The following is an 8,663-nucleotide window of genomic DNA, read 5'->3' on the forward strand; positions in this document are numbered from 1 at the left end:
GCTAAAGGCCTCCTAGATGGAGTAAGTTTGCTGGCTTAACCTGGTTAAAGCAAAGGATCAAGTCCCCAGAAGAAACATTTGTCCGTTATGACTTCTAGTATGGTCACTGAGTGACTGGACTCCATGTGACTTCAAGAATAGAGTTTCTAGGAGTTAATAAAAGAAGTAAAATTGAAGACTATCCATGAGACATTTGCTATAAAGAATTATGATTAGCTAATGAAAACAAAATTACAAGTTGTTACTATTGGACAGTAACTGACAAAATATTACAAGAAATAAATTCTACTCAATACAAGTTAGTGAAAATTATCAATCAAAAATGATCTTTTCATCTATTTAGTCTACATTTTGGATAAGATATAAATGGCTCATTATTTTAAATTTTTTAAATGTTTCAGACCATTGAGAAATGCTATTTAAGGAATTTTTTATTTCTAGTATAACTGCTCATTAATTTTAAAAAGTTATTTAAATTGTCAAAGATTGGGGAAGAATAGAAGAAAACAATAAACACAAAGATAAAAAAACTAAATGAAAGTAAAGTAAGAACAGGAGAAAACAAACAAAAATAGAAATTTAAATGGAAATAATATAAAATAAGACTATGAGAGGGGTAAACGTTTATCCTGACTAAAATTGGTACATATTCCAGAGCTGACTTGGCCTTTACTGACGATTGGGCCTCAGCCAGTTCTACTACCCAAGGATTTATAGAGCACTTCATCTACAAAACCTGGATCCCACAAGGGATCCTTACAGCTTCTGTAAAATCATGGTAAATGTCTGGCTAAGTGTCAAGAGAGGGTAGCAACAACTAATTTCCCAACTAATCTTATAGCTATAGAGGCACAAAAAAGATTTATGCACAAAAATGTTTAGCACAACCTTATTTGTAATAGTGTAAAATAAGATATGCTATTGTAGACTATTTTAATAAATTATACTATCCAATTGGTGTAATATGTTGCCATTACTATTCTGTTTAAGGAAACTTTCTAGCAACAAAGAAAACTATAATGTTAAGTAGAAAGAGAAATATAAAATTGCTAATATAATTTTATTACTTTTGGAAAAGTATCCTATGTGTATGAAACAAAAAGGCTGAACGTAAACCTCCCAGAATGTTAAAAAGAGCTATATTTTTGGAGGAAGCCACTGATAATGTTTTTCTCTTCTTTTTTCCAATTTTTAAAATTCGTATTGAGTTTAAGTTGCTTTTAATTGAAATAACTTTTCCTCCTAAAATATTTTTTAAATGAGGTCATGTTTGATATTTGGTATTCTACGATGCATTATTATTATTACTAGTTTACCAAGATGAGATTTAAAACGAACTAAATTTTGTTCTGACATATTAATCACATTTTTTCTCTCATCATTAAAATGGTAATATTTCACGTTAGTCTGAAATTCCGAACATTCAACAAAATGATAGCTGAGTTTACTTATCCATTTGTTTATTTTGTTCATTTTTTAAAGCACATTCTATGTGGTAGGAAACATTGTATTAAAGTTTAATTTGCATTATCTCATTTAATCTAAACAACTCTATGATGTGTTATTTCTCTATCATCAGCAGGTAAAAAAAATGTGGTATGAAAAAGTTAATGAATTGGCACAATATCATACAACTAATGAATAGAAAAGCCAGTATTTGAAAGGTAGGAAGTCCATTAATAACTAATGAAATCTTAAAATCCTCCAATAAAAACTCAGGAACTTGTCAAGAAATTTTCAAAAGTTCACTAAAAAGACAAAAATCACACAATTAAGAAAAGAATGACAAAATGTTTATAATTCCATTACAATGAGACTATTTTGATTTTTTCATATTTTCTTTTACAAGTATATATTTTTCATTGTTGAAATTATAATAGATTTTAAATGTATGCTTATAAATTAGTTGTTGCTACCCTCTCTTGACACTTAGCCAGACATTTACCATGATTTTACAGAAGTCATAATTATTCGTATTATTTTTATAATATTTAATTATATTGATATAGCTGTCTTTATCATCCTTCATATAAGGCTGTAAGTTTTTTCTCCCTAATGTTTTCTTATAGTTTATTACAAATAAAGATATTTGATTATCTTCATGAATACATCTTTTTTGCTTTCCTTAAATAACATCATTGAGATAAATTCCTAGAGTAGAATTGCTGTGTCAATTCTGGTATAAACAGTCATAAAGCTGGAGAAATTTGAAAGAATAAAGAATAAACCATTTAAGTGGACTCTCTTAATTATGTACAGATAAAACAATACTTTCTACACTTAGTAGCTGACTGAAAGGAAACGTTCAGATATTATTTTAACTGCTATAGACTTCTCTCAATTATGAAATCTTAAATAAATTGTTCACTATACAAATGTTCTTAATAGAGCAGTAATTATTTACAGGAGAAAAATAATAGGAATAGATATTCTTTCTTTCATATAAGCTTGCTCCTTAATGATCGAATAGTATTTTGAGTAAAATAGATGCATTGTTCCTGTATTAGGCACAGACAGAGGAAAAGCAATATTCTTTTACAAGCAAATACTGTGATTATATTATCACACATAGAGAAAGCCTAGCCTCTTGGCCAGAGCCTATGCTTTAGAGCTGCATTGCCTTGGATTGAATCCCAGCTCCACCATTACATACATGTACATGTGTATGCATGTATAAATTAAGATTTCATATATGTAATTTATATATTAAGACTTTTCTTAAAATTCATATGTGAAATCTTAATTTAAACAGATATACACACATACACGCAAGATGCATAATATATTTTTACGGTTATTTTCTAGCCAAGACCTTAAGAAACTTCTTGTCTGACTATTGCCAGAAAGAAAAACTTTTAATTTATTTATTGCGAACAACTATTCAGCAAGATAGCTCATTCAGTTACAGAGACCACATTTTGCAAGCAATTTATCTTAGTATATTGTTCCAGAAAATTGTATTGCTCAAAGCGAGAGAGTTTATGGGTGATTTATTCAACTTTTCTTTTGTAATGTTGATGGTAAGTTTTTGGTTATACCTGTCTTTAAAATATTCATGTTAAACTTATTAACACACTACATAAAATTTTAAAATTTCATTTAGAACATACCCAAAATTGTTTTCTATAAAAATCTTCACCTTTCCCAGGACTACCCCTTGGGCTTACTTCCAAATGTATAAGAAGTAGATTTCTCTACCAATGCATCCTAAATCAGCGCCTCAACTTTCATTAGAGGAGGCCAAGACTGCCCTGGTGAGCCAATTCGTGGAATGTGTGTTTTTCTTCAGTGGACATACAGAATTCTTTATTTTGAGAAGTAGGCAGACAGCACAATTTCAAAACTCATTTCGAAAAGCTCATTAAGAAAAAGCTATATATTATGAACGTGCAGGCTCTTTATTTCTATAAATTGGTGGTTCTCAATCTATTCGAAGCAAAGGTTCTTCTGATACAAGTTACAAACTCTGTCCTTGGAAAAATGCATCTACGCTCATACACGTCCACTAATATACATTATTTAAAAGATTCCTAGAATCTTCTTGTGTAGCTATCACCTCTATTTGGATTCTTGAAACTGGTTAAGAAGGTTTGTTCGAGATACTCCAAAAGTCTCCCAAATGCTCTGAGGTGCTGCTTACCTCGATGACACTGTGACATTTGCCCCAATAGGTTTATTTTCACTATTTTTTAAAATGACAATTGTCTAAATTAAGACACACTATCAGAAAACTCCTTGCTGTAATTATTCTAAGTGTATTGTTTAAAGCTGTGTTCATTACATTTCATAGGATCCTGTTTAGGATAAACTTCAAATCATAAATGACTGTGCTTCTCCTGGATAAATAGTTTGCCTTTATTTTATGAGCACTCTGAATGATCTATCTGTTCATATTCCTTTCTTTAGATTTACAGTTAGAAAACTAAGAGACAAATCCCTGGCCCTTTGCTGGTAAGTGTTTAGGATGTCAGACTGTTTTTTAAGCCCTAATCTCATTACTGGCTCTACTTTACTTCCTCTTGGCTGTAACCTTATCATCTACTTCTTATTTATGTTATCTTGTTTAGAAGCCCTTTTATAAATACCGCATAAGGATGCAAAGAAGAAAGAAAAGATAAAATAAAGGAATACAAAAAAAGGGTTTTTAATTGTTATATTTCTTTACATTTGATTTCTTTCAAAGCAAGCAATTGATTAAATATTTAACTCTAATTTATATTTTAAAGTTTTATAAGACTTTAAAAAATTTAAAATAAAACTGATAAAAGTAATAAAATTATTTTGTTGATCCATGTGTTCCATTGACGTTTGCAAAATCTCAATTGCCAAAACATTTTTATTTTTAGCTATGAAATATTTAAAACTGTTTTATTATTGAAACTTTCAAATATATAAAAGAGTAGAAAAATAGTATCACGAACACTCATAAAGCCATAAAAAGGTTAACATTTTGCCATATTTGCTTCTTTTAGTTTTCTTCTGTTAAAGTATTTTAGAGTAAATCACAGACACAAAAGACACAAAGACTCCTCACTCTCCACAAAGTCTTATCTGTGTGAAAAGAGCACACAGATAAGTTTCTTCTAAGATATAAAACTGAGAAATTCACATACAATACTGTGTTTGCGAGGACTATAATGCCTGCTTTAAGGGATAAGCATGTATTTGTAAGAAACAAAACAAAGCTTTCCACAGAGAAACCACTTTCACAAGATGATCAGATGGACTTAAGTTCTGTTTCTGCATCTGTCACTTGGGGAATAATGATACACCACCTTCAGCTTGTTTTGTGTCACCCATTTTATACGCATATGACGATGGTATTGCAAGGTAGTCTCATTACTACATCACGTAGGTGACGTGATGCTGTAGGCACTGACGAAACTGGCATAAGTGCCTTTTTGTTAAATGAATCCCAGATATTTGCAAACCCATCAGAACCACCTGTGGCAAATGTATTGTGGATAATGTGAAAGAAAGTGGCATTGACTAGGTAAGTATACTCAAAATTATTTTCTTTTAGTCTGGGACTCTTGAAGGCATGCTTCCTCTTTTGTACCTCTGGGCTTAGGTCCAAGTACTCAAATGCCACTCAGCCTTCAGTTGAGTTTATACATAACCTTGCTTGTTTGGAAATGCTCATATGCATCCAGTCTGGGACTCTAGGCTGGACTCATGGTGCTGCAGCTAGAAGCTTATGACCCCTAAGTCCTACTTTGAAACTTCGGCTTGCTAGACAGCATATACTCTACCTTTGCAGGCTGAGAGAAGGTCCCAGAGTTATAAGGAGTTCTGGGATTCCACAATTATAACTGTCTATTCCCAACTCCCAGTAACCCCCGCATTCATATCTGGACAATGTTCAACACATCTGATGGGGCATCACGAATTCCAACAAGATGTTCAAATCATGCATTTTTAATTGGTGGTCTAACCCCCAATGCCAGAACTCACTGTCCAGGACAGAGCCTGTGTGCTGGTCCTTGAGCCACATGGGGTCGGCCACATGGTGGAGATGCACAGACATGTCTCAGGAGGGGACCAGAAAAAACCGATGTTGGGGTTGAACTTCACTGAGGAGATGCCATCCTTGGTGGCTGATTCAGCTTGAACTCAGAACCGGCCATCTTCGGCTCCACTCAGAAGCAATTTTGCTGCACTGGCTGCCTCTGCGCTTCCCTCAGAAATTACAGTATCTCACCTCTGTATGTGTTAGTATTTGTCTCTGAAAAATAAACACCAGTTTCTACATAATCACAATAACATTTTTTATGCCTAACAAAATTCATAATACTCTCCTAAGATCACTTAATACCCAGTTATTTATCCTCAAATTTCTGTTACCCTATCCTCCCCAAAATACCTTTTGTAGCTGCCGAAACTTTGTAACCTTAAAATATGTGAAATAAGTGTACTCAAAGTTCCTCTTCACCTCTATTTAACCATTTTGTTTACCTTGAAATGCCAACATGCATGGATACAGCTAAATGGTTAGTAAAAATGAAATGATGGAATTGATTATATTGTGATCCTATTCAGTAGCAAGAGTTAACTGTAATCTATTTAAGTCATTAATAAAAATCATCCTCTAGGTAAATTTCAACTTTCAACGTTACTATAAAATAAAATGTCATTTATTACGAAATACCCAAAGATTCTATTAATTTAAAATAATATGCATTGATTTTTAAATATATGCTTACTGTACCAAAAACTTACAGTGTTTATAACTTTGAAATAAAGTAAAGCTTCTCTTCCAGTTCTTTCAACAATGCTAACCATTGTCACTCTGCTAGCATTTGATTATTTTCTCTGCCTGCCTTTAAAAACACTGAATTCTATGCTAATAATTTACACCATGCTTTGTATAAGTTCCTGCTTCCATTGAACATAGTCTTATTTTCACATATGCTTTAGAAATATTAGAGATAAATTTCTTTTTAAAAAATTCTCAGCAGCATTACCTCAGAAGCAATTGCATAATTTTATAAAGCATCTGCAGATTAGGGATCTGGAAAATGTTGTAAAAACAAATTTCCGGTAAATTCAGCTTTCAGTTTACACTTATGAAGTCAAAATGTCAACATGACTCAAAAACAATATATTAAATTGCAAGTGAACTTTACAGATTTGATTTGGTAAAGATAGCACAAGATTCAATGAGACCCTGTGTCTACAGTATGCCTCAGTGAGTCATCAAAGATCATTCGGGAAGATAGCGTCAAAGGCCAGATCCACACCACTTATGCAAATACCTTGGGGTAGAATTAACCTAATAGAACGAAACATTTTTCTTTTTTCAAAAAAAATGTCAAAATATGTGGGAAATGTTACTGAAGTGTCTTCTGTGATGAGAACTTCAGTGAGAAATAAACTGTGGAAAAGAATGTACTTAGGAGTAAAGCAGAAGACAAATAAACCACTACACACAGGTTCCACCACCTATTTCTACCCAGAAATGATACCACTTATGTCTGTGTTCCTCTCTGGTCAGGTGAATGGAAGTTTCTGGACAAAGGTTAAAATTATGTCAAGTAACATATTTGAGCTTGATGTTTATCACACACAAGCATCTCTCCACTCTAAGACATTTTTGGAAAGATTTTGAGCGATAAATTCTACATCTGTCCAGCAGAAATAGATTTAATGACATGGGAGATTTATTCTGGACAGTTGAACTGAAAGCCTTGGACTATCTAATTCAGATTTCTAAACTGAGGCAGTCTTTCAGCTGTCAGTAGGCACTCCTCATTCTGTTCTCACAAGAGATGCATGGTTGAGGAAGGATGTGCCATTAAAATTACTTAACTCCTTCCTAAGGATGGTCTCGACTCCCACCTGTCATTTCACATCAAAGGAAAAGCGAAATCACTATGGCATTCTGGTGAAGGAACCATAGGTTTTGATTCTAATTGTTAGAAAGTATGCGCTTTATGCCAGTAGATTTTTATAGCAAGATTGTCTATCAATACCAAGATGTCAACACGCAGAAGTACTTCTGGAGTGATGGAAAAGGAACTTGGGAAATTTTCTCCTTCATAAAAATAATAAGAACATTGGCCAAAAGTGACAACATTTTCAGTACTCTGGAAATTAACCAAAGACTTGCAACAACTCAGGAAGCATTTACTCAAGAAAAGCAACTGAATCTTGCTTGGTAAGAATAGTAGTCTATGTGGCCTTTTAACCTGCCTATTCCCAGCTCCACAGTAGCTTTGAAAATCATCAGCCTTGCAAGCACAGTATCTGTGAAACCAGCAGCCTGATAGTCACTGGAGAAGTCAAAATGGGTTTTACTGCAATAATGGAAAAGAGACCTCAGTATAAAAATGGGTCAGGTTTCAAATATAATAAGGAAAAGTGGGAATTTATAGCCAAGGAGTAGAGTGAGAGTCAGTGGATGAAAAATTAGTAAAAGGAAACATTGGGGATGAAGAGAAGTCTGACTAAATTGGAATAGAAGGATTCTTAACAAAGGTAGGCCAGGGCACTCCGCCATCCCCTGGGGAGATGGTGAAGCATAAGGAACTTGATTAGAAATCAAGAGTGATCAGATAGCCAGAATGCAGGAGTGTGGCTAAACAGACTTAGCAGGATTCCTGCTAAAATTGGAGAATGTAGAGACAAACATGGAGGCTCAAAAGTCAGGGCCTAGTTGGGAGAAAGTTCAAGGGAGCAGAATAGAGTTTGGTCAAAGAGAAAATCTTTGTCACTTTAGAGCTTCTCAAAAAGCTCCATGCCCAGGTAATATCACCATTTGACGTGACCCATGACCAGTAGCTCCCTAAACCGCCCCATTCACAGGGCTGTCTTTATTTTGCTTCATCCGGAGTTCAGCCAACCCTAACCCTAACCCTAACCCTAACCTTAACCCTAACCTTAACCCTAACCCTAACCCTAACCATCCTGTTGAATCTTTGCCTCAATTAGAGACAACTCTGAAGGGCCATCCTAACTCTCTCTACAGGCTTAGCTGAGGCCTTTATTGGAAGTGCCTCTTTTTCTGACCAATCCTATCCTCTCATTCATTCACAGGTATTTGTCCTGAGAGCGTCCCACCTCCAACAAAATTTCTGCACACAAATCACTATTTCACAGTCTGTTTCCAAGGGATCCCACTGTGAGATAGAAGTATTGATAATGCTAGAGAGAATGAAGGTATT

At 34.0% G+C, this 8,663-nt stretch overlaps 1 pseudogene; it reads right to left on the reverse strand.

Moving 5' to 3' along the window:
• Positions 1-4,717: 4,717 nt before the first annotated feature.
• LOC112482861 lies at positions 4,718-5,627 on the reverse strand (annotated as a pseudogene).
• Between the last annotated feature and the right edge of the window lie 3,036 nt (positions 5,628-8,663).

Source organism: Pteropus alecto, unplaced genomic scaffold (genome assembly GCF_000325575.1).
Source record: "Pteropus alecto unplaced genomic scaffold, ASM32557v1 scaffold176, whole genome shotgun sequence".
Classification (NCBI taxonomy): Eukaryota; Metazoa; Chordata; class Mammalia; order Chiroptera; family Pteropodidae; genus Pteropus; species Pteropus alecto.